This window comes from Zea mays, chromosome 6 (assembly GCF_902167145.1).
Source record: "Zea mays cultivar B73 chromosome 6, Zm-B73-REFERENCE-NAM-5.0, whole genome shotgun sequence".
In the NCBI taxonomy this organism is placed as follows: domain Eukaryota; kingdom Viridiplantae; phylum Streptophyta; class Magnoliopsida; order Poales; family Poaceae; genus Zea; species Zea mays.
In genome coordinates, this window is record NC_050101.1 from 83,217,605 (window position 1) to 83,242,838 (window position 25,234).

General features: G+C 50.0%; 1 pseudogene; it reads left to right on the top strand.

The window, feature by feature from the left end:
* Window positions 1–4,682: 4,682 nt before the first annotated feature.
* LOC103631142 (uncharacterized) overlaps window positions 4,683–25,234 on the top strand; it is a 129,486-nt pseudogene continuing 108,934 nt past the window's right edge.

Here is a 25,234-nt window from a genome sequence, read left to right on the forward strand (position 1 = left end):
GCCCATAGACAAGCTCAAATGGAGAAACTTTAGTAGCACAGTGTTTAGATATTCTGTGAGCCCACAAAGCTTCGGACAAAATCTTGTGCCAATACTTAGGATTATTATATATCTTCTTTTTTATCAAGTTAGTCAATGTTTTATTACTAGACTCGACCTGTCCATTGGCCTGAGCATAATACGGAGATGAATTGAGCAATTTAATTATATATTATTCAGCAAACTCACATAACTCTTTTGACATAAAAGAAGCCCCTTGATCTGTAGTCAAGGTCTGGGGAATGCTGAATCTATGAATAATATGTTCGGTTATGAACTCAATTACCTCCCTGTGTGTCATGTTCTTCAGAGCAACGACTTCGGTCCATTTGGTAAAGTAGTCAGTGGCAACTAACACGAACCGATGCCCCTTTGATGATGAATGATGAATTTCTCCTATAAAGTCTAATCCCCATCATCTGAAAGGCCAAGGCTTGATAATAGGATGTAATTCGGCTGCAGGGACCAACTGTAAGTCGCCGAATTTTTGACATACTTGGCATCCTTTGTAGTACTTAAAACAATTAGCTATCATGTTAGACCAATAGAAGCCAGAACTTCGCAACAACCACTTCATCTTTGGAGGCAATTGATGGGTACCACAAATCTCTTCATGTACTTTGGTCATGGCTAATATAGCATCATCTGGGCCCAAGCACTTAAGCAGGACGTCGTTGACTGTTCGGTGGTAGAGTTCATCACTCATTAAAACATACTTGAAAGTTGTACGCTGAATGTTCTTATCCGTCCTAATATTGGGATTTCGTAAATAATTAATTATGAGTGTCCTCCAATCACTTGCATTGGCTTCATTATCAGCCGAATCAATTAGGAGAACTTTCCTGGCAACCCCGGACAGTCCGAAGTCTTCACTCGGACGGTCCACGACCTGGGGGATTGGCCCTGTACCCGTTATTAGATTTTCAGTGTTGTCAAATCTCCCTCGCTTTATCCGATAACCTGATGCATCTTGTGCTAAATTGTTTGCTCTGTGATTCTCAACTCTAGAGATGTGTCGAATACTGAATTCGTCAAAAGAATGAATTATGCCCCAACACTTTTCAAGGTAACTATTTAGAGTACCATCAAAACATTGATATTCTTCTAATACCAGTTGGACAGCCAGCTGAGAATCACCAAATGCCTTCACATGTTTTACTCCCATACAATTTAAAAGCTCTAAACCGAACAAAAAGGCCTCATATTCGGCTTGATTGTTAGTGCAATAAGTTTTCAATCGGCTAGAGAAGTCGAAGGAGACATTACTTGGTGAAACAAGCACGATACCAATTCCTTGCCCTTCATTGCAAACCGATCCATCAAAATATAAAGTCCAGGGAGTAACAGTGAGGTATGATATGTCTAGTTTATGAGTATCATTGATCCGATGTTCTACAATAAAATCTGCTACGACCTGGCCTTTCATAGATTTCAATGGTTCATAAGCCAAGTCATACTCTATAAGTGCATAAGCCCATTTACCAATCCTACCACTCATAATCAGGTTTTGCAACATGTATTTAATCACATCGGTTTGACTGGCAACGGCGCAATGACTAGACAGTAAATAACATCTACACTTGGTGCATGCATAAAATAGGCATAAGCATAACTTTTCGATAAAAGTGTACCTTGTTTCAGCATCCACCAGCCTCCGACTTAGGTAGGTCACCACATGCTCCTTTCCTCCAGTCACTTGCGTCAGAACAACCCCAATAACCTTATCTTCAGCTGCAATGTACAATCTAAACGGTACTCCTACTTGTGGTGCTTTTAATATGGGAGCCGAAGACAAATACTTTCTGATGAGATCAAACGCTTCATGTTGTTCTGCCCCAAGTGAATTCGGCATCATTCTTAAGCCGAAGGATAGGGGTGAAGGCATCAATCTTCCCGGCTAGGTTAGAAATAAACCTCTGCAAATAATTTATCTTGCCGAGAAACTTCTGCACATTTGACCTTACAGGTTGGAGGTCCCACATTCCGAATAGATTTGATTCGATCAGGGTCTATCTATATACCGTGTTCATGAATGATGAATCCTAAAAACTTACCAGCCGACACTCCAAAAGCACATTTACGTGGGTTCATTTTCAGACCATACCGACGCATTTTACCAAAGGCTTTGTGTAAATCAGCTATATGAGAGCTAAACCCAGCCGATTTGACTACAATATCATCAATGTAGACTTCCACAGTGTTTCCTAACAGCTCATAAAAGATCAAATTCATAGCCCTCTGATAAGTAGCACCAGCATTCTTTAGACCAAATGTCATAACAACCCACTCAAATAAACCAATGAAGCCTGGACATATAAAGGCCGTTTTAGACGCATCTTCTTCGGCCATGAAAATCTGATTATATCCTGCATTACCATCAAGGAAGCTAATAATTCTATTTCCTGACGCATTATTGATCAATGTGTCGGCTATGGGCATGAGATATTCGTCCTTAGGAGTTGCTCTATTCAAATTGAGAAAATCAATGCATACTCTGAGCTTACCAGACTCCTTCTCCACCGACCACCGGCACAATATTGGAGACACACTCTACGTATCTGCAAGGTCTAATAAAATTAGCTTCTAACAGCCGGTGAATTTCTTCCTTGATTCGTGGGAGAAGGTCTGGACGAAATGTTCTAGCTTTCTGCTTGAAAGGTCTGAAACCGGACTTAATGGGCAGCCGATGCTCTACGATCTCACGACTTAATCCCGGCATCTCAGTGTAATTCCAAGCAAAGCAATCCAAATATTCTTTCAAGAGACCGATGATTTCATCTCTAGGATCGGTCTCTAGGGTCTTGTTTACAAAAGTCAGCCTTGGAGTTTTACCATCTCCTATGTCGATTTCCTCCAAAGGATCGACCGATGTAAACCCCTGTCCTAATTTATCGAGATCTCTGAATTCCTCTATCATGTCTCCTACAGAGGAATTAGATGATCTTTGTGTGATGGCGGACTCTCTGGTCTCGGGGGCCAGATCATCCACGATACTGACTTTATGCTGTGGTAGATGTTCGGTCTTAAAGATCGAACTGTTTTGTGAAAGACCGGACCATCCGACCTTAGAAGTCGAACTGTCCGTGACCAAGGACTCATTCATTTTGTGTGTACTCATCATTTAAACTTTATTTAGGATTTAGCCGATTTTTCATCGGCTCTAACATCACAGGAATAAAACCCTTTTTATCTATACTTATAAACTGATAATCAGAAAAGTCTACTCCTGTGAGACACGTAGCAGTTTCATAGGTCCAAAGTACAGGAGCATCGGCCACAGCAATACAGGCCAATGCATCATCATGCACTTGTTCTACATCGTCGACTACCCATTGTAGTAGCATTTTATGTAGCATGGAAGGTATACATTGATTAGCGTGAATCCAATCCCTGCCTAAGATTAGACTGTAATTTCCTTCTACATCAGCGACGAAGAATGCATCTGCAAGGCTCTTAGTCCCGATGGTTAATTCAACGGACGTGACTACCCTGGCTTTGATCGAACTATCAGTCCCAACACCGCTGAGGGTCATGTTGGTCTTGACAAGCTCGTCATCTTATTTACCTAATTTTCTGTACAATGAATAAGGTATTAGATTTACAGCCACCCCCATCCACCAACATTTTAGCAATCGGAATCCCATCGATGTGACCGCGCACGAAGAGCAGCTTTAAATATTTACCGATTCCTTTGGTTTGGTGAAGATGACCTCTTTAGGACCAAAATCAAACTGAGCAACAACAGGTTCATCATCGTTGATAATGTTACAGTCGGCGGAGAATGTAATAACATTTATATGCATACCTGAGCGCTCTGGGGAAGCTTCATAGTCGACCAAGTCTTCCCCCAGTAGGTCGTCCTCCTCCATTGGTGTCGGCACGTCGTCGGAGGCATCCTGGTGTGGTGCGGACGGTCCGGACTCAGGGGTCAGACGATCCGCGCCTTGTGCAGATGGTCCGGCCTTTCCAACCGGGTTGTCTGCCATACCTGCAGGGTGCTGCACAATTGTTGTTTTATTTTCTATTTTTGTGGTTGTTTGCTTTTCCACAACGGCCTTTGGTCTCCATTTCTTTTGTGGCGGCGGGTACTATGGATGTGTGTCATTGAATATCTTTTCCGCCTCCTTTTCTTTGTTCTCTTTTGCTCTCAGGCGCTGTAATTTTTGCTTTTGGGACTGTGTCAATCCCGATGGGCACCATCGAGGCATGGAGTATTTAGGATTGGCTATTTTGATGGCAATTGTATCTTCTTTTCTGTTTGTGTTGGCCGATTCACCAAAAATCATCGGCCCTTCATTATCTTGTATGACGACATCTGTTGTACCTATTTTGATGATGTCCTTTTTTGTTTTTCTTTTGGTTGTTGTAGGTATATGCCCCCTGCCGGACTGGTCGGCATTTTCGGTCGAGTGGTCTGGCAATCTTGTCGGGCTTGTGCCTGGTGACTGGATTGAGAGGTTCTCAATCGATCCTGTACTGGAGGTGTCAAACTGTTGAATACAGATGCTTGGGGTGCCTCCAAAGCGAGATAATGTGGCATCCCAAATGGATATTGTGGCATGTTCCACATGTGACTTGGGGCATATGGTGATGGGGGGCATATGTTGGTGGTATGTATGTATATGGATATGACATAAGTAGATATGGGAGTGGAGGTGTCATTGCAGGTATGTTAGGCCTTAACTGAACAACATGACCTTCTGTTCTTTCTGATTGGTGAGGTGGTCCAATCGGTCTTATCTGCTGATGCTCCTGAATGGGTGAGCGAGGTCGCTTTGCTGTCCGGTCACTTGGACCTGCCTTCTTTTTTACATATTTGGACAATAATTGATTGAAGCTCGGGCCAGATTTGACCAGCCGACCAGCTGCCTTAAATGTATTTGTTTTCCACGTACCTATCTCTGGTCGTCGTGGTTTGAAGGTACGCGGTCATTGCGGGTCTTGAGTGTTGCCGGATCGTCTGCTAGAATGTTTCGGACCATCCGGTGATGCTTCAGACCTTCCGCGTCTGGGCGTCGGTGAAAGGGAAATGTGCCCTTGGGCCATTTCTAAGTATTTTGGTGATTTAGTGTCCAACACAAGTGCCTAAGTGTAAAAAGGTGGACAATGTACAAATCAAGGATAAAGGTATGTTTCTCAGACTTAGTACATTGTTTTATGGACTAATGTATTGTGTCTAAGTGCTGGAAACAGGAAAAATCCAATTGAAAATGTCTTGGCTCGAGCAGCCAAGAATCTGCTGAGTCTGGGAGCACCGGACTGTCCGGTGGTGCACCGGACAGTGTCCGGTGCGCCAGGCTGGCTCGAGCGAACTCGTCGCTCTCGGGAATTCGTCAACAGCGTACGACTATAATTCACCGGACTGTCCGGTGAGCCAACGGTCGGCCGCGCGATCTGCGCGGGACACGTGGCCGAGCCAACGGCTAGAAGGGGGCACCGGACTGTCCGGTGTGCACCGGACATGTCCGGTGCGCCAACGGCTCTCAGGATGCCAACGGTCGACTGCGCCATATTTGGAAAGAAATCGGGCACCAGACAGTGTCCAGTGTGCACCGGACTGTCCGGTGCGCCAGTCGACAGAAGGCAAGATCAGCCTTCCTAGATTGCTCTCAACGGCTCCTAGCTGCCTTGGGGCTATAAAAGGGGCCCCCCTAGGCGCATGGAGGAACAGACCAAGCATTCCTACAACATTTCTAAGCACCAAGACATCAATTCCGCGCCTTTGATTCTTTGCGATAGCAATTAGAGCTCTAGTTGAGTAGTGAACTCATTGAGTTGTGTTGTGAGCTCTTGTTGCGACTTGTGTGCGTGGTGTTGCTGTGATTTCTTGTCTTGAGTGTGTTGCTAATTCCTCCCTTGCTCCGTGCTTCTTTGTGAATTTCAAGTGTAAGGGCGAGAGGCTCCAAGTTGTGGAGATTCCTCGCAAACGGGATTGAGAAAAGCAAGCAAAACACCGTGGTATTCAAGTTGGTCTTTGGACCGCTTGAGAGGGGTTGATTGCAACCCTCGTCCATTGGGATGCCACAACGTGGAGTAGGCAAGCATTGGTCTTGGCCGAACCACGGGATAACCACCGTGCCATCTCTGTGATTGATCTTGTTGGTTATTGTGTTTTGTTGAAGATTCCTCTCTAGCCACTTGGTGGTTATTGTGCTAACACTTAACCAAGTTTTTGTGGCCTAAGTTTTTAAGTGTTACAGGATCACCTATTCATCCCCCCTCTAGGTGCTCTCAATTGGTATCGGAGCCGTTCTCTTCACAAAGGGACTAACCGCCCGAAGAGATGGATCCTAAGGGGAAGGGAATCGTGATCAACGACAAAGAGAAGGAATCCTTCGTCAACGAGCCGAAGGATGACAAGCCTACCGACTCCGGCTCGGGCCATAGACGGAAGCATGGGAAGAAGAAGAAGACGAGGCGCATCAAGGAGATCGTCTACTACGACGACAACAATGAGTCTACTTCTTCCCAAAAGGACGACGACCACAACGACTACGAGAGAAGGAAACCGGTCAATTCGAACTTTTCTTTTGATTACTCTCGTATTCCTCAAAGTACAAATGCTCATTTATTATCTATTCCACTTGGTAAACCTCCTCATTTTGATGGAGAGGACTACGAATTTTGGAGTCACAAAATGCGTAGTCACTTGTTCTCTCTCCATCCTAGTATATGGGAGATTGTAGAGAGTGGAATGCACTTTGATAGTTCGGATAGTCCCATGTTCATTAATGAGCAAATTCATAAGAATGCACAAGCTACTACTGTTCTTCTAGCTTCATTGTGCAGGGATGAATACCACAAAGTGAGCGGCTTGGATAACGCCAAGCAGATCTGGGACACCCTCAAGATTTCACATGAGGGGAACGACGTCACCTTGCTCACCAAGATGGAGTTGGTGGAGGGCGAGCTTGGACGATTCGCGATGATAAGGGGCGAGGAGCCGACACAAACATACAACCGGCTCAAGACCCTTATCAACAAAATAAGGAGCTACGGAAGCACGCGATGGACGGACCACGACGTCGTCCGACTGATGCTAAGGTCCTTTACCATTCTTGATCCTCATTTGGTGAATAATATTCGTGAGAATCCCAGGTACACCAAAATGTCGCCCGAAGAAGTCCTTGGAAAATTCGTAAGCGGGCGAATGATGATCAAGGAGGCGAGGTACGTGGACGACGCATTGAATGGTCCAATCACCGAGCCTCAACCCCTTGCTCTCAAGGCAACAAGAAGCAAGGAGGCGCTACCTAGCAAGGTGGCACAAATTGAGGCGGCCGGACTTAATGATGAAGAGATGGCCCTCATCATCAAGAGATTCAAGACGACGCTAAAGGGTCGCAAGGGGCAGCCAAGCAAGACCAAGACAAAGGGGAAGCACTCATGCTTCAAATGTGGTAAGCTTGGTCATTTTATTGCTAACTGTCCCGACAATGATAGTGATCAGGATCAAGGGAACAAGAGGGAGAAGAAGAAGAACTATAAGAAGGCAAAGGGCGAGGCACATCTTGGCAAGGAGTGGGATTCGGATTGCTCCTCGTCCGACTCCGACAATGAAGGACTCGCCGCCACCGCCTTCAACAAGTCATCCCTCTTCCCCAACGAGCGTCACACATGCCTTATGGCAAGGGAGAAGAAGGTATGTACTCGAGACTCTACTTATGCTTCTTCAAGTGAGGACGAATCTAGTGATGAAGATGAAATAGATTATTCATGTTTATTTAAGGGTCTAGATAGAACCAAGGTAGATAAAATTAATGAATTGATTGATGCCTTGAATGATAAGAATAGGCTTTTAGAAAAACAAGAGGACTTGTTGTATGAAGAACATGATAAATTTGTAGAAGCACAAAAATCTCATGCCTTAGAAGTTAAGAAAAATGAAATGCTTTCTTGCGAATTATCTTCTTGCCATGAGACAATTTCTAGCTTAAGGAGCATTAATGATGATTTGAATGCTAAATTAGAAATAGCTAGTAAATCTACAACTTGTGTAGAAAATGTTGTTATTTGCAATAGATGTAAAGATTTTGATATTGATGCTTGTAGTGAACACATAGCTTCTATTGCAAAATTAAATGATGAAATGGCTAGTCTTAATGCCCAACTTAAGACTAGCAAAAGTGATTTTGATAAACTGAAATTTGCTAGGGATGCCTACACGATTGGTAGACACCCCTCAATTAAGGATGGGCTTGGCTTCAAGAGGGAAGCCAAGAACTTAACAAGCCATAAGGCTCCCATCTCCGCCAAGGAGAAAGGGAAGGCCCCTATGGCAAGTAGTACTAAAAAGAACCATGCTTTTATGTACAATGATAGAAGACAGTGTCATAGGAGTTGTAATGCTCTTGATTCACATGCCTATGATTCTTATGCTATGTATGCTTCCAGTTCTTCCTATATGCATGGTAGAGATATGCCCAGGAAAAATATTCATCATGTGTCTAGAAAGAATATTGTTCATGTTCCTAGAAAAGTTATGAATGGTCCCTCTACAATTTATCATGCTTTAAATGCTTCCTTTGCTATTTGTAGAAAGGATAGGAAGATAGTTGCTAGGAAATTAGGGGCAAAATGCAAGGGTGATAAAACTTGCATTTGGGTCCCTAAGGAAATTGTGACTAACCTTGTAGGACCCAACAAGAGTTGGGTACCTAAGACCCAAGCCTAAATTTGCCTTGCAGGTTTATGCATCCGGGGGCTCAAGCTGGATTATCGACAGCGGATGCACATAGGGGTGGGCACTTTTTTACCATAAACCGAAAACCGAACCGAACCGAAATTTCGGTTTTTTCGGTAGTTCGGTTCGGTTTCGGTTTTTGTATCTAAGAAGTTCGGTTTTTGGTATCGTAATCGGTTTTCACCGTATACCGAACCGAAATACCAAAAAACCGAATACCAAACTTTATCAATTCTCAAATTTGACTATTAGAGTATGTGAACTAAATGTGTGATACAATTAAATTATTATTCACTTGTTTGTATGTGATGTATGATGTATCTCTAAATATTTGTGCCTATATAATTTTTATTTTTTAAAATTATGTGTAATCTATCATGTAAACTTGTTGTATGTATTGTCTTGAGTATAAGTTTGGTATTCGGTTTTTACCGAAAAACCGAAGTAAAAAACCGAAACCGAATTTCTCGGTTTTTCATTTTCTAGAAAACCGATCGGTTTCTAATGTATGAAGAACCGAAGTTTTTGAAAACCGAAAAACCGAACCGAAGTTTAGAAAAAAACCGAATGCCCAGCCCTAGATGCACAAACCATATGACGGGGGAGAAAAAGATGTTCACCTCCTACGTCAAGAATAAGGATTCCCAAGATTCAATCATATTCGGTGATGGGAACCAAGGCAAGGTGAAAGGTGTAGGCAAGATTGCAATATCTAATGAGCACTCTATCTCTAATGTGTTTTTAGTTGAGTCTCTTGGATATAATTTACTATCTGTCAGTCAATTATGTAATATGGGATATAATTGTCTATTTACAAATGTAGATGTGTCTGTATTTAGAAGATGTGATGATTCACTAGCTTTTAAGGGTGTACTAGACGACAAACTTTATTTAGTTGATTTTGCAAAAGAGGAGGTCGGTCTAGATGCATACTTAATTGCTAAGACTAGCATGGGCTGGCTGTGGCATCGCCGCTTAGCACATGTGGGGATGAAGAACCTTCACAAGCTTCTAAAGGGAGAACACGTGATAGGTTTGACTAATGTGCAATTCGAAAAAGATAGACCTTGTGCAGCTTGTCAAGCAGGGAAACAGGTGGGAGGCTCTCATCACACCAAAAATGTGATGACAACATCAAGACCTCTGGAGCTGCTGCATATGGACCTCTTCGGACCCGTCGCCTATCTGAGCATAGGAGGAAGTAAGTATGGTCTAGTTATTGTTGATGACTTTTCCCGCTTCACTTGGGTGTTCTTTTTGCAGGATAAGTCTGAAACCCAAGGGACCCTCAAGCGCTTCCTCAGGAGAGCTCAAAATGAGTTTGAGCTCAAGGTGAAGAAGATAAGGAGCGACAACGGGTCCGAGTTCAAGAACCTTCAAGTGGAGGAGTTCCTTGAGGAGGAAGGGATCAAGCACGAGTTCTCCGCTCCCTACACACCTCAGCAAAATGGTGTGGTAGAGAGGAAGAACAGGACGCTCATAGATATGGCGAGGACTATGCTTGGAGAGTTCAAGACCCCCGAGCGCTTTTGGTCGGAAGCCGTGAACACGGCTTGCCACGCCATCAACAGGGTCTACCTTCACCGCCTCCTCAAGAAGACTTCTTACGAGCTGCTAACTGGTAACAAACCCAATGTGTCTTATTTTCGTGTATTTGGGAGCAAGTGTTATATTCTTGTGAAGAAAGGTAGAACCTCAAAATTTGCTCCCAAAGTTGTAGAAGGGTTTTTATTAGGTTATGATTCAAATACAAAGGCGTATAGGGTCTTCAACAAATCATCAGGGTTGGTTGAAGTCTCTAGCGACGTTGTATTTGATGAGACTAATGGCTCTCCAAGAGAGCAAGTTGTTGATCTTGATGATGTAGATGAAGAAGACGTTCCAACGGCCGCGATACACACCATGGCGATTGGAGATGTACGGCCTCAGGAACATTTGGAGCAAGATCAACCGTCTTCCTCAACTATGGTGCGTCCCCCAACCCAAGATGACGAACATGTACCTCAAGTGGAGGCGCATGATCAAGGGGGAGCACATGATGATCAAGTTGAAGAGGAAGAAGCACCTCAGGCACCTTCAACCCAAGTTCGAGCGACGATCCAAAGGGATCATCCAGTCGACCAAATATTGGGTGATATTAGCAAGGGAGTAACTACTCGCTCGAGATTAGTTAATTTTTGTGAGCATTACTCCTTTGTCTCTTCTATTGAGCCTTTCAGGGTAGAAGAGGCCTTGCTAGATCCGGACTGGGTATTGGCCATGCAGGAGGAACTCAACAACTTCAAGCGCAATGAAGTTTGGACACTGGTGCCTCGTCCCAAGCAAAATGTTGTGGGAACCAAGTGGGTGTTCCGCAACAAACAGGACGAGCACGGGGTGGTGACGAGGAACAAGGCTCGACTTGTGGCAAAAGGTTATGCCCAAGTCGCAGGTTTGGACTTTGAGGAGACTTTTGCTCCTGTGGCTAGGCTAGAATCAATTCGTATCTTGCTAGCATATGCCGCTCACCATTCTTTCAGGTTGTACCAAATGGATGTGAAGAGCGCTTTCCTCAACGGGCCGATCAAGGAGGAAGTGTACGTGGAGCAACCCCTTGGCTTCGAGGATGAACGGTACCCCGACCACGTGTGTAAGCTCTCTAAGGCGCTCTATGGACTTAAGCAAGCCCCAAGAGCATGGTATGAATGCCTTAGAGACGTTTTAATTGCTAATGCTTTCAAGGTTGGGAAAGCCGATCCAACTCTTTTTACTAAGACTTGCGATGGTGATCTTTTTGTGTGCCAAATTTATGTCGATGACATAATATTTGGTTCTACTAATCAAAAGTCCTGTGAAGAGTTTAGCAGGGTGATGACGCAGAAATTCGAGATGTCGATGATGGGCGAGTTGAACTACTTCCTTGGGTTCCAAGTGAAGCAACTCAAGGACGACACTTTCATCTCCCAAACGAAGTACACGCAAGACTTGCTAAAGCGGTTTGGGATGAAGGATGCCAAGCCCGCAAAGACGCCGATGGGAACTGACGGACACACCGACCTCAACAAAGGTGGTAAGTCCGTTGATCAAAAAGCATACCGGTCTATGATAGGTTCTTTGCTTTACTTATGTGCTAGTAGACCGGATATTATGCTTAGCGTATGCATGTGTGCCAGATTTCAATCTGATCCTAAGGAGTGTCACTTAGTGGCTGTGAAGCGAATTCTTCGATATTTAGTCGCTACGCCTTGCTTCGGGATCTGGTATCCAAAGGGGTCTAACTTTGACTTGATTGGATACTCAGATTTCGACTATGCTGGATGTAAGGTCGATAGGAAGAGTACATCAGGGACGTGCCAATTCTTAGGAAGGTCCCTGGTGTCATGGAACTCTAAGAAACAAACTTCCGTTGCCCTATCCACCGCTGAGGCCGAGTATGTTGCCGTAGGACAGTGTTGTGCACAACTACTTTGGATGAGGCAAACCCTCCGGGACTTTGGCTACAATCTGAGCAAAGTCCCACTCCTATGTGACAATGAGAGTGCTATCCGAATAGCGGAAAATCCTGTTGAGCACAGCCGCACAAAGCACATTGACATCCGACATCACTTTTTGAGAGACCACCAGCAAAAGGGAGATATCGAAGTGTTTCATGTTAGCACCGAGAACCAGCTAGCCGATATCTTTACCAAGCCTCTAGATGAGAAGACCTTTTGCAGGCTGCGTAGTGAGCTAAATGTCTTAGATTCGCGGAACTTGGATTGAATTGTAGCATACATGTGTTTATGCCTTTGATCGTGTTCATTCTGCATTCTGTTGCCTATTATGGTGCTCAAGTTGTACAAACACTCCCTGGACCTCACAAGTCCTTTGTGCAAGTGATGCACATATTTAGGGGGAGTTGTGCTACAACTTGACCCTTTGAGACTAACCGTTTGCTTGAGTTTGCTTGATTTAGTCTCAAAGGAGTTTTGAAAGGGAAAAGGTGGACTTGGACCATGCAAGACTTCCACTCACTCTGATGAAAAGAGTAACTTCTCCAAGTTCATCTTTATCCTCTTATTGCCTTTGTACTCTTATTTGAAGATTTTGGTGAGGCAATAGGGTTAAAGGGCCAAGATTGATCCCATTTTGGTGCTTGATGCCAAAGGGGGAGAGAATAAAGGCCAAAGCGATAAATGGATCAGCTGCCACTTGAGAGATTTTGAAATTAGTAGAATAGAGCTTTTGGGTTGTCAAAACTCTTTTATTGTCTCTCTTGTCAAAAGTTGGCTTCTTATGGGGGAGAAGTATTGATTATGGGAAAAAGGGGAGTTTTTGAAATCTTGAATCAATTTCTCTTGGAATGACTCTCTTTATGTCTTAACATGTGTGTTTGACTTAGAGATAGAAATTTGAGTTTGATTTGCAAAAACAAACCAAGTGGTGGCAAAGAGTGATTCATATATGTCAAATTCGAATCAAAACAATTTGAGTTCTTATTTGAATTGATTTTGTACTTGTTCTACTTGCTTTATGTTGTGTTGGCATAAATCACCAAAAAGGGGGAGATTGAAAGGGAAATGTGCCCTTGGGCCATTTCTAAGTATTTTGGTGATTTAGTGTCCAACACAAGTGCTTAAGTGTAAAAAGGTGGACAATGTACAAATCAAGGATAAAGGTATGTTTCTCAGACTTAGTACATTGTTTTATGGACTAATGTATTGTGTCTAAGTGCTGGAAACAGGAAAAATCCAATTGAAAATGTCTTGGCTCGAGCAGCTAAGAATCTGCTGAGTCTGGGAGCACCGGACTGTCCGGTGGTGCACCGGACAGTGTCCGGTGCGCCAGGCTGGCTCGAGCGAACTCGTCGCTCTCGGGAATTCGTCAACGGCGTACGGCTATAATTCACCGGACTGTCCGGTGAGCCAACGGTCGGCCGCGCGATCTGCGCGGGACACGTGGCCGAGCCAACGGCTAGAAGGGGGCACCGGACTGTCCGGTGTGCACCGGACATGTCCGGTGCGCCAACGGCTCTCAGGATGGCAACGGTCGACTGCGCCATATTTGGAAAGAAATTGGGCACCGGACAGTGTCCGGTGTGCACCGGACTGTCCGGTGCGCCAGTCGACAGAAGGCAAGATCAGCCTTCCTAGATTGCTCTCAATGGCTCCTAGCTGCCTTGGGGCTATAAAAGGGGCCCCTAGGCGCATGGAGGAACAGACCAAGCATTCCTACAACATTTCTAAGCACCAAGACATCAATTCCGCGCCTTTGATTCTTTGCGATAGCAATTAGAGCTCTAGTTGAGTAGTGAACTCATTGAGTTGTGTTGTGAGCTCTTGTTGCGACTTGTGTGCGTGGTGTTGCTGTGATTTCTTGTCTTGAGTGTGTTGCTAATCCCTCCCTTGCTCCGTGCTTCTTTGTGAATTTCAAGTGTAAGGGCGAGAGGCTCCAAGTTGTGGAGATTCCTCGCAAACGGGATTGAGAAAAGCAAGCAAAACATTGTGGTATTCAAGTTGGTCTTTGGACCGCTTGAGAGGGGTTGATTGCAACCCTCGTCCGTTGGGATGCCACAACGTGGAGTAGGCAAGCGTTGGTCTTGGCCGAACCACGGGATAACCACCGTGCCATCTCTGTGATTGATCTTGTTGGTTATTGTGTTTTGTTGAAGATTCCTCTCTAGCCACTTGGTGGTTATTGTGCTAACACTTAACCAAGTTTTTGTGGCCTAAGTTTTTAAGTGTTACAGGATCACCTATTCACCCCCCCTCTAGGTGCTCTCAGTCGGTCCGTCCGTGATGAGCAGCAAGGGTTCATGTGCCTGTCCCCTTATCTGTGCTTGCCTCCCAGTGCCGGAGGTCGTGATGGTCACCTTCAGAGTCTCCCCCGATCAGGAGTCTTTTCGGCCACCACTTTCCTGCAAGAAATTTTACTATCCTCATCGACCTCCCGCGTGTCGTTGATGACTATCTCTTTGCCTTTGCCCTTATCGGCTGTGTTTGGCCTAATTAGGACCTTCTTGCCCTCGAAATCGATCACATTTACAGGGAAGGGCTCTGTATCCACTTGCATTTCCTGAAATTTCAATCATCCCTCGTTAATGGCCGATTGAATTTGTCGTTAGAATACATTACAATCATTAGTGGCATGAGAAAATGAGTTATGCCACTTGCAATATGCACGACGTTTTAGTTCATCGGCGGATGGAACAATATGATTTATTTTAATGTTGCCGTTTTTGAGTAATTCATCAAATATTTTGTCACATTTACCAACATTAAATGTAAACTTAATCTCCTCTTGCCGTTTCTTTTGAACCGGCTGTAAGGAGAAACAAGCTAAAAATTTGGCCTGTTTGGGCCAAACCATTTCAGCCGCGTATACCTCTGTTGATTCGTCATCCGAGCTGCTTTGGTCGCACTCTACTATATGCACGTTGTGACAAATTGTTTTAGTAGTTTCTTTGCTTCAGCTTTCACAAGCCAAAGCTCTTTGATGCAATTGTGCTAGCATAAAAAACTGGATACCTTCTAATCTTTCTTTTAAATAATATCGTAGTCCATTGAAGGCTAATCCTGTTAGTTGTTTTTCTGCTAAGTGAATTTGAAAGCATCAATTTCTTGTATCCCGGAACCTCTGGATGTAATCATTAGCCGATTCGTCTTTCCCCTGTCGCAGGGCCACTAGGTCTACCAAATCTAATTCATAATCACCGGAAAAGAAGTGATCATGGAATTTTTGTTCTAACTCCCCCATGATAAAATAGAATTAGGAGGTAATGTGGAGTATCATGCGAACGCGGTCCCTGTTAAAGACAATGAAAATAAATGCACGTGGAATGCTTCTGTGTCGGCCAATTCTCCTAATTGTGCTAGAAACTGGCCTATGTGTTCACCTGTGCTTTTCCCTTGGTCACCCGAAAATTTTACAAATTCGGGTATCCTGGTTCCTGTGGGTATGGGTGGTGGTCAAATCGGATGTCATAAGGCCTCCGATATGACTGCCCTCTAGGGACCATGCTTACTCCGAGCTTATCTCAGAACGCCCCAGCTATTTCTTCCCTCACTATATCAATGGCAGCCGGTGCGAGACCACCGGCCCTTTGGTCAAACATAGGTGGGGTTGGCTGGATATTAGCATGTTGTCTTCCCCCCATTGGTTTGAGTTATGTGGTGCATTATTATTTGCCTTATATGGTTCATAGGATTGACCGTTCCTTTCCGGCCTTCTAGGTGAGGCCGGAAAGTACTCGCTCCCATGGGCCTGAGACTCCGTATTAATGGGCTGGTGCATTGTATAGTGTGATGGGAAGTGTTGTTGGGACGGGTGTGGATTTAGGTAACGATCTTCCTCCAACATCCCTATGCCGGACCGTCCGATCGGATACGCGGACCGTCCGGTCGGATATACGGACCGTCCGTGATCATATGCGGACGGTCTGTCTGAGTGGTTTAGGGTTTGTGTAACATGTGGCGGCTCGGACGCATATCTCGGTAACTCATTAAAAATAGGACTGACCGTTGTTGGCCCGGACGGTCCGCGCTCACGTGCGGACGGTCAGGACATGTGCAGATCGGCTAATTTACTGTCGATTTGTGGTTGCTCAGGGTATGTGTCCATCGGCATCCCATAAGGGTTTGTTCGGTTATTTTCAATCCATATGGATTGGAGGGGATTGATACGGATTGGAGGGGATTTTGACTTACTAGGGATTAAAACCCCCTCAATCCCCCTCAATCCATATGGATTGGGGTAGAACCGAACAAGCCCTAAAGGGGTTGTGATTGGTCGTGACAACCTATAGCCGATGCATCACGTGTATTTTCCCCCAATTCAACCTCGTGCGAAGGAAAATTTGCAACAGTGGATTTATCAAACGCACGTACTATTCTTTTATAATCCTTTTGTATACCCCCTACGATATGTTGCATTTGTTCTCGTTGTTCATCTATGTAAGCTTTAAGAGATTGGAGCTCATTGGTGTTACTTACATTGGGGATATCCGGTATGGTCGAAGCGAAGCCGGACCAGTCGTCCGTTGCCGAACGACCTTGTTGTTCCTATCCACCTTGAAGTTGACCAGGAATTTCGCCTTCGCTTCTTGGATTAGCTGCTCCTTGTGCTCCTCGAACTGGAGCTGTTCGTCAGCCGACAAGGTCTTCCAAGTCGGCTCTATAATATTGCTGGGGGAGATATCAGAGCTATCCCTTGAACCGGCCATTGAGGGCCGATTTGATGAGTCTTGATGTGTTTTTCCTAGCGGAGTCGCCAAAAAGTGTGTTGGTGCCTTTTTGGGGCGCCAATCACTGCGTGAGAACCGGCGGCGGTGCTCGCTGCATAGACGCGGACGGTCCGCGACATGGGACAGGGCTAAGAGTTTCCTGCCTGACGGCCGGACGGTCCGCGCATGAGCAGGGGCGGCGGAAGTCGCCGGCGGCGCTTGTATCTCGCTCCCGGGAGGGACCCCGTCGAGGAGGAGAGATCATAGGTGTTGTCTAGACTCGACAGGCCGACCTAGACTCCTCTAGTCGAAGAGAAGCGGGGCTTTTGGGGATTAGAGGGCTAAACTAGAACTAGACTAAAACTACTCCTAAATGTACAAGAAATAAATGCGAGATAAACTGTTTATTGATTCGATTGATGATTTTAAATCGACCGTATTCCTCTGTATTTTTAGAGGAGGGGGACTGGACCCGTTACAAACAAACTCTCCGAGCTAATTCCGTAAATTTAGCCAACAAAACTAGCAAAAAGCTTGGAACCCTAATCGGTTCTACGCGCTCGGACCGTTTAGACCCGCGGCGTGGACCGTCCAGACCGCGAACCGCCCTGTCCCCGGGCTAGACCGTCCGGCCCTATATTTGTACTCAACAGGACCGAATGAAGTCGTGAAGCCTAGAGCAATGCGTGTCAACCGGAAGGAACATTAATCCGGAGTAGGTGAACTTGTTGCCGGTCAAACTCGAGCCGTAAATGGTCGTAGGCGATTCACTATCCACGTGTTTGGTTTTGGTTGTCATGGGAATCAGACTAATCGCATGCATTTACCACGATCCAGCATACAATCTAGGCTTATTACTTGCCTACCTACGCAGAAAACAGCGTATTTGGTGGGCCAAACTCACGTTTACCTGGCTGCACACGTATGGCCATCCAATCCCACGACATGTGTTAGACCTTGTTTGTTAATTCCGTTACCCATGAATTGGATGAGATTGAAAAAAAATTAAGAAGAAATTTGATTTGCTTGGGATTTAAACCCACCTAATCCCACTCAATCCACATGAATTGAGAGCTAACCGAACAAACCCTTAGAGTGATAAAAGAATCAGACCATAGAGAACATTCAGTATTTGCACTGATTATAAAAGAGCGCCGTGAGTTCTCCAACGAGGATTAATATGAAGTATCGACTTTTGGATACCTTATAGAAAATATCAAAACATTTATAATTCTTTATTTCCTTTAGGAATTTACATTTGTACAATTATATTTAAGTATGTATATTACTGTAGTGACTACTTTAGAATAGTATTAGAATCTAGGATGCAAAACATTTGATTATTGGGAAATTTGGATCCATACCATTAAAAGATCACCACTTTGGATACATACCATTACTATCTCACTTACATGTGGGTCCACATGAGTCAATGATATGTGGGGTCTATGGTATATATCTAAAGTTTGGATCTTTTAATGGTATTGTCGGCGTTTCGAGACAGGGGGTTCCCTAAGCCGACGAGTGAGTGTGCTGCGTGCCCCAGCCCAGATGGGTCGAGCGCGTGGGCGAGCGCGAAGGGGGGAGAGGCGAGGTGGCCGGAGTCGAGCGTGAGAGAGGTGGAAGTCCCGCGGCCTTCGTGTTCGTCCCGCGCCCAGGTCAGGTGCGCTTGCAGTAGGGGGGTTACAAGCGTCCACGCGGGTGAGGGAAGCGAGCGGCCCCAAGAGAGCGCCTGTCCCGTCCTCGGTCCCGCGCGGCCAACCCTTTCTAAGAAGGCCCTGGTCCTCCCTTTTATAGTCGTAAGGAGAGGATCCAGGTGTACAATGGGGGGTGTAGCAGAGTGCTACGTGTCTAGCGGAAGGAGAACTAGCGCCCTTGGTACATGCCAATGTGGCAGCCGGAGAGGTCTTGGCACCTTGCTGGCGTGATGTCGTGGCGGTCGGAGGTGCGACGGAGCCTGGCGGAGGGACAGCTGTTGGAGCGGTCGAGTCCCTGCTGACGTCGCCCTGCTTCCGTAAGAGAGCTGGGGGGCCGCCGTCGTCATAGAGTTTGTGGAGCGCCATTATTGCCCATCCGGCGGAGCAGGCCGGATGGGACGCCGGTCTTGTTCTCCGTGACCCGAGTCGATTCGGGGTAGGATGATGATGGCGCTTCCTGTTGACGTGGCGGGTCTGTGCCCTAGGCAGGGTGACGTGGGGGCTCCTCCGAAGCCGAGGTTGAGTCTGTCCTCTGTTGCCGAGGCCGAGCCCGAGCCATGGGGTCGGGCGAGGCGGAAGTCGTTTGGCCGAGGCCAGGGCGGAGTCCGAGCCCTGGGGTCGGGCGACGCGGAGTTTCGTCGTCTTCCGGGTCTTAGCCCGAGTCCGAGCCCTGGGGTCGGGCGAGGCGGAGTTTCGTCGTCTTCCGGGTCTTAGCCCGAGTCCGAGCCCTGGGGTCGGGCGAGGCGGAGTTTCGTCGTCTTCCGGGTCTTAGCCCGAGTCCGAGCCCTGGGGTCGGGCGGAGCGGAGTTCGCCGTCTTCCGGGTCTTAGCCCGAGTCCGAGCCCTGGGGTCGGGCGGAGCGGAGTTCGCCGTCTTCCGGGTCTTAGCCCGAGTCCGAGCCCTGGGGTCGGGCGGAGCGGAGTTCGCCGTCTTCCGGGTCTTAGCCCGAGTCCAAGCCCTGGGGTCGGGCGGAGCGGAGTTCGCCGTGGCGCTTTTGGCAAGGCCTGACTGCCTGTCAGACTCACTCTGTCGAGTGGCACCGCAGTCGGAGTGGCGCAGGCGGCGCTGTCCTTCTGTCAGACTGGTCAGTGGAGCGGTGGAGTGACGGCGGTCACTTCGGCTCTGCCGGGGGCGCGTGTCAGGATAAAGGTGTCAGGCCACCTTTGCGTTAAATGCTCCTGCAATTTGGTCAGTCGGTGTGGCGATTTAGTCAAGGTTGCTTCTGAGCGAAGCCAAGGCCTTGGGCGAGCCGGTGATGTGTCCGCCGTAAAAAGGGGGGCCTCGGGCGAGACGGAAGTCTCTCGAGGTCGGCTGCCCTTGGCCGAGGCTAGGCTCGGGTGAAGCGTGATCGAGTCACTCGTGTGGACTGATCCCTGACTTAATCGTACCCATCAGGCCTTTGCAGCTTTATGCTGATGGGGGTTACCAGCTGAGAATTAGGCGTCTTGAGGGTACCCCTAATTATGGTCCCCGACAGTAGCCCCCGAGCCTCGAAGGGAGTGTTAGCACTCGCTTGGAGGCTTCCGTCGCACTTTTTTGCAAGGGGACCAGCCTTTCTCGGTTGCATTTTGTTCCGGTGGGTGCGCGCGAGCGCACCCGCCGGGTGTAGCCCCCGAGGCCTCGGAGGAGTGGTTACACTCCTTCGAGGTCTTAATACCTCGCGTAACGCTTCGGCTGGTCTGGTCGTTCCCTCATGCGAACTGGCCGTAGCCCGGGTGCACGGTCGGGGCCCAAGCTCTCGGGCTGGTATGTTGACGCTGTCAACGGTTTGGCCGGAGCCGGTTTTTGCGAGAGCAGCCCCCGAGCCTCTGCACAGGGCGAGAGGACGATCAGGGACAGACTCGACTTTTTACATACGCCCCTACGTCGCCTTTCCGCAAGGAGGAGGGGGGGAGTGCGCCATGTTACCCTCGATGGGCACCGAACATGGTGTCTCCGGTGAGCTGCAAGCGGGTAATCCGAGTGGACGTCCGTGCCCCGTTCGTTGGGGGTCGGCTAGGGGCCCGGAGGCACACCCAAAAGTACCTGCGGGTGATTTGCCGGACCCGGTCCCCTGGCGACGGGGTCCGAGGGCTCGATGCCTCCCTCCGATGGGATTCCGTTACAAGATCGTTCCCGCTGGTCTCAGAAATGTCCTAGGGTACCTCGGGAGCGCAGCCCGAGCCTTGGTTATGTATCGAACGTACCCCTGGTCATCCCTCGCTCGGTGTCTGAGGCGACTGTGAACCCTTCGGGGGCCAGCCTTCGAACCCCTGATCAGTAATGGGCGCGGAGCCCGAGTAGCCTGAGGCGGCCATGGAACCCTTCGGGGGGCTGGCCTTCGAACCCCTGACCAGTAGTGGGTGTCGGGCCCACGCGATCTGAGGCGACTGTTGAACCCTTCGGAGGGCCAGTCTTCGAACCCCTGATCAGTAGGGGGGGCTCGGAGCCCGGTTCCTTCGCGGAGAAGGGTCCTTTTCAGGGTATCCCCCTTTCCCGGTCCCTGTTGCAAGAGATAGAGAAAGAGGAAAAAGGAAAAGGATACTAAATCGAATGACGTGGCGTACCTTTTCTGACGCGGTTATTACGGCGAAGGTGAAGCGTCGCGCACTCCTCCCGTCAGAGACGCCGCCTGTCCCGCCGCGGAGTAAATGCGACGGGGCGTGTGGTTGGCGGGGTGGCCGTTACGCGTGCGCGAGCCGTTTGAGGAACGGCTGTACCGCTTCGCGCTTTTCGAATCCCGCGTCCGGTCCAGGCGGCGTACTGGAAACGGTTTCGCCCTGGCCTTCATATACTTGAGAGGGGGTCCGGTGACGGTTCTTCGCTCTGCTCCCTTCTTTTCCCTTTAGGTTTTCGCAACCCGGGAAACTTTAGTCGGAGGAGAGAGAAACCGCCCTCCCTGCCCCCCGCGCCGCCATCTTCTCCATCTTGGTGATGGCGGATCGAGTGACCATAATCCCCCCGCGCGATCCGTGGCCCTTCTCCACGGTGACGGCGAGTGATCTGGAGGAGCTGGTCGGCGAAGGTTTGCTCCGCCCCCTCACCGACAAGCAGCGGCCAGAGTGGATTCCTCCCGTGGGCGGAGCCGCTCCGTCCCCACCGCCGGGGTATGTCGTGAGCTTCGTCTCCTTCCATGAGCGGGGATTTGGTGTGCCGACGGGCCGCTTTATGCGGGCCATCCTATTCCACTACGGGGTGGAGTTGCACAACCTCTCCCCCAACTCCATCTCGCAGGCCGCTATTTTCGTAGCGTTATGCGAAGGGTACTTGGGGATCGCTCCTCATTGGGATTTGTGGACTCACCTCTTTCTCGCCGAGCCTTTCGCCTTGTCGACAGGGGAGAGGAGGATCCGTGCAGCGGTGCGGGCCGGCGGCTGCATTCTCTTGTTGAGGCAGTCGCGGGCGTTGCAGTACATTCCTGCCATTCTTGCGTCTTCGAACAAGGGGTGGCAGCGCCGGTGGTTCTACCTCCGGAATGACGGTGAGTTGCTCCCACCGTTTTCCCAGCGAGTAGTTACGGCTGCCACCGACGCCTGGCGCCACGGGACCCCGCACGAGAGGCAGAAGAATCTCGAGCCCCTTCTCCAGGCCCTGAAGGAGTTGCGGGAGGGGGGACTTACCGCTGCGGGAGTGATCGCCGCTATCCACCGTCGGAGGGTGCTTCCATTGGCGGAGCGGCGGCTGCCGCTCTGGGAGATGACCCCGGAAGCTGACTGGGAGGGCTCACGAATGTCCCCTGATTCTCTCCCCTTCAACGCCCTCCAATGGCGGGTGTCGGCCGCGATGGGGAAGCCGGACCCCCACGCATACTCCCAGCTTCGGATGCGCCCCGACCAGGGGTGCGTGACTTTGGTGAGTGTTCGCTCCTCCCTTCTTCGTATATCTGGTTGCTCCGGGTCCTTATGATCGGGTTCCTTTCTCCCCTCCTTTTAGGATGTGGGGTGGCACAAACCCTCCCTGCCACGGGTCCCGGAGGACGCGGTGGACCGTGCAGCGCGGCGGGTCGCCGTGGAGGAGAAGAAGAAAAAGAAGGACGCGGAGAAGGCCCGGGCCCGCGAGCGAAGGCGGGCTCGGGACGCCTTGGAGAAGCGCCGTCGCCAGCAGGAGAGGGACGGACTCCCGAGGGAGCCGTCGCCGGAGACGCCCGACGACGATGACGACGACGATGATGATAATGATGATGACATGGCCGCCCGTCTCGGCCTCAGCCTCGGCCTGGGGTTTGGCCAGGAGCCGTCGAGCCAGCCCCCGAGCGAGCCGACTCCGTCAGCCCCCGAAGTCGGGGCGTCGGGCTCCCGACCCGAGGCACGGGGGCGAACCGAGAGGTCATCTGACCCCTCAGCCGGAGGAGCTGAAGCAGTTCCGGAGGTCCAGGCCAAGGCGTCTGTTCCCCAGGGGCCGCCGCTCGTGTCGGTGGCGCATGGGGGTGACCCTCAGGTCGTCGCGGCCGTGCCCGGGGAATCTGCCTCCCAGGCGCCCCAAGCGCCGGCGAAGCGGACCTCGGCGGCTGTTTCGAGAGCCGGGATCCAAGAAGGCTCCCCCCAGGCGCGGTGGATCATGGCCCGGAGTGGGTGAGTACCTCGGAACGTCTTTGTCTTGGCTTCCCATTCGTATGTCTCGGTTGTGATCCCTTTTCTTTTTTATCCAGCAAGCGAAGTCATGGCCAGACCGACCTGGCACCCCGGAAGGCCCTCAAGACGGCGCCGAACTGTGTGGCCAGCGCCATTCAGCCGACCCTTTCGCGGGGTACTCCGCCATCGGGGGCTCGGGCGTCGCCAATCTCGGAGGAGCGGGCTCCCGAGGCCGGCTCTCCAGCCGAGGCGGCGATCGTGGTTGAGGAGGCGGCTGACGCCCACGCGGCTCTGAGTTCGCCTGTCGTGCCGGTCATGCCGGCGCCCGCCACCGCCGAGGTTGCTGCCGTCCCTGTCGAAGGGTGCCCAGTTGCCGCCAGCGCCGGGATGGCTGATGCGTCGGCACCCAAGACCTCAGAAGAGGTGGGCGCGGTCGCGCAATCCGTCCAGCCGGGTGACAGCCTCATCGCTGTGCGGCGGAGCCCCGAGGCCCGGCGCCCGTTGCTCCGATTCCGGACCCGCGAGGCCTCGGACCCCGTCTTCGTTCTCGATGATGAGCAGGAGGACCAGTCCTGGGGTGAGCTCCGCGAGTGCGCAGAGGCAACGGTGGGGTCGCTCCGGTCGTCGCTGGAGGTTTTCTGCAGAGACGTCCCCAAAATCCTCCAGGTAGCGGTTTCGGGCATACCTTTTTTCCTTCTGTGAGCGAGATACTCGTTGTGACGCCCTGTTTCCTTTCCCCAGGATCTGACGGACCGGAGCGCCGCCAAGTCGTCGTTCATCCGCCGCGAGGTTGATGTCTGGGGTTCGCTGCGATCCCTGAGGTCTTCGCTCGCCGGGGCTACCACGCGCCTTTCTCAGCAGGATGCCAAGGTGGCGGACCTCCAGCTGCTCTGCGCCGACCTGAGAGCCGAGGCGGCAGCAGCGCGTGCGGAGGCGCAACAGCAGCGATCGGAGCTCGTCCAGGTCGTCGAGGAACGGAACCGACTTCAGGGCCGGGCTGCCGAGGCCGAAAGCCGAGCCGAGACCCTTGCGGCTGACTTAGCCGCGGCCCAGGTCGCGGCCTCGGAGCACCGCGCCCGAGCCGGGAGTACGTCTTGGTCCTCCCTAGTTCTTTTTCTTGTCCGTTTCCTTTGCTTGTGCTTGAGGTATTTCTCCTGGTTGCTTGCAGAGCTTGAGTCCGCCCTTGACGAGTCCGCCAAGGCGCTTGCTGAGGCGCTTGCCGGAGCCGCCGAGCAGAGGGAGGCGGACCTCGCGGCCATGTCCGAGGCCGTCTCGGACTTTTATTGTGTCCTCGGCTCCGGCGACGTCCCTTCAGGAAGCTCCCCTCAGAGCCGCCTTCGAGCCTTGGGTGGTCACGCCCGCGGCAGAGTCCGCGAAGCGCTACACCACGGCGTCAGGCGGGCCTTCGCCGTGCTCGCTTCCCACTACGTTGTGGACCTGGAGCGGGTTAGTGAGGGGTACTGTCTTCCCGACGAAGACGATGCTGCTCTAGCGGAGGTGCAGCGGCTTGACGCGGTCGCCGCGGGTCCGAGCGCGGTGCTGGCGACCACCTTTGAGGCGGAGGTCCTTCCCCCTGCGATGTCACCGGAGGCCGAGATGGACCCCATCGATGGCGGCGATGGAGCTGAAGGCGCGGCTCCTTCCCAAGGCGGCGCCTGATTCTCGTTTGAACAGTTTCTTGTTGAATGTGCGTCTCACCGCGGCCGCTGAGGCCTGAACACTTTTGCCTTTCTTGCATGGAGTCGTACTCTCATTTCTTTCCATCTGCATGTTCGTCCTGGCTCATCAATAATAGGGTGGCTTCTCGAGTTGGGCCATTCTTCGTGGCAGGTGATGAGTGAGGTATCCCTAACCCGGAGGCACGGGAGTTCCTCGGCTCAGTCGGCCTTGCCATTTTCATGTACCCGCGTTCGCTCCTCGAGACCCTGCTTCTGACATAGCCGGGAGAACGCAAGAGGCCCCTTTTTTGATTTAAAAAGATCTTGACGCAGAGGGGTTCCCCCTTTTTAGCCCCCGAGGGAGGGTCGGGCTCTGCCAAGGCGAGGCCGACCCTTCCTTGATGACCGAGGCGCAGAGGCGGCCTGACG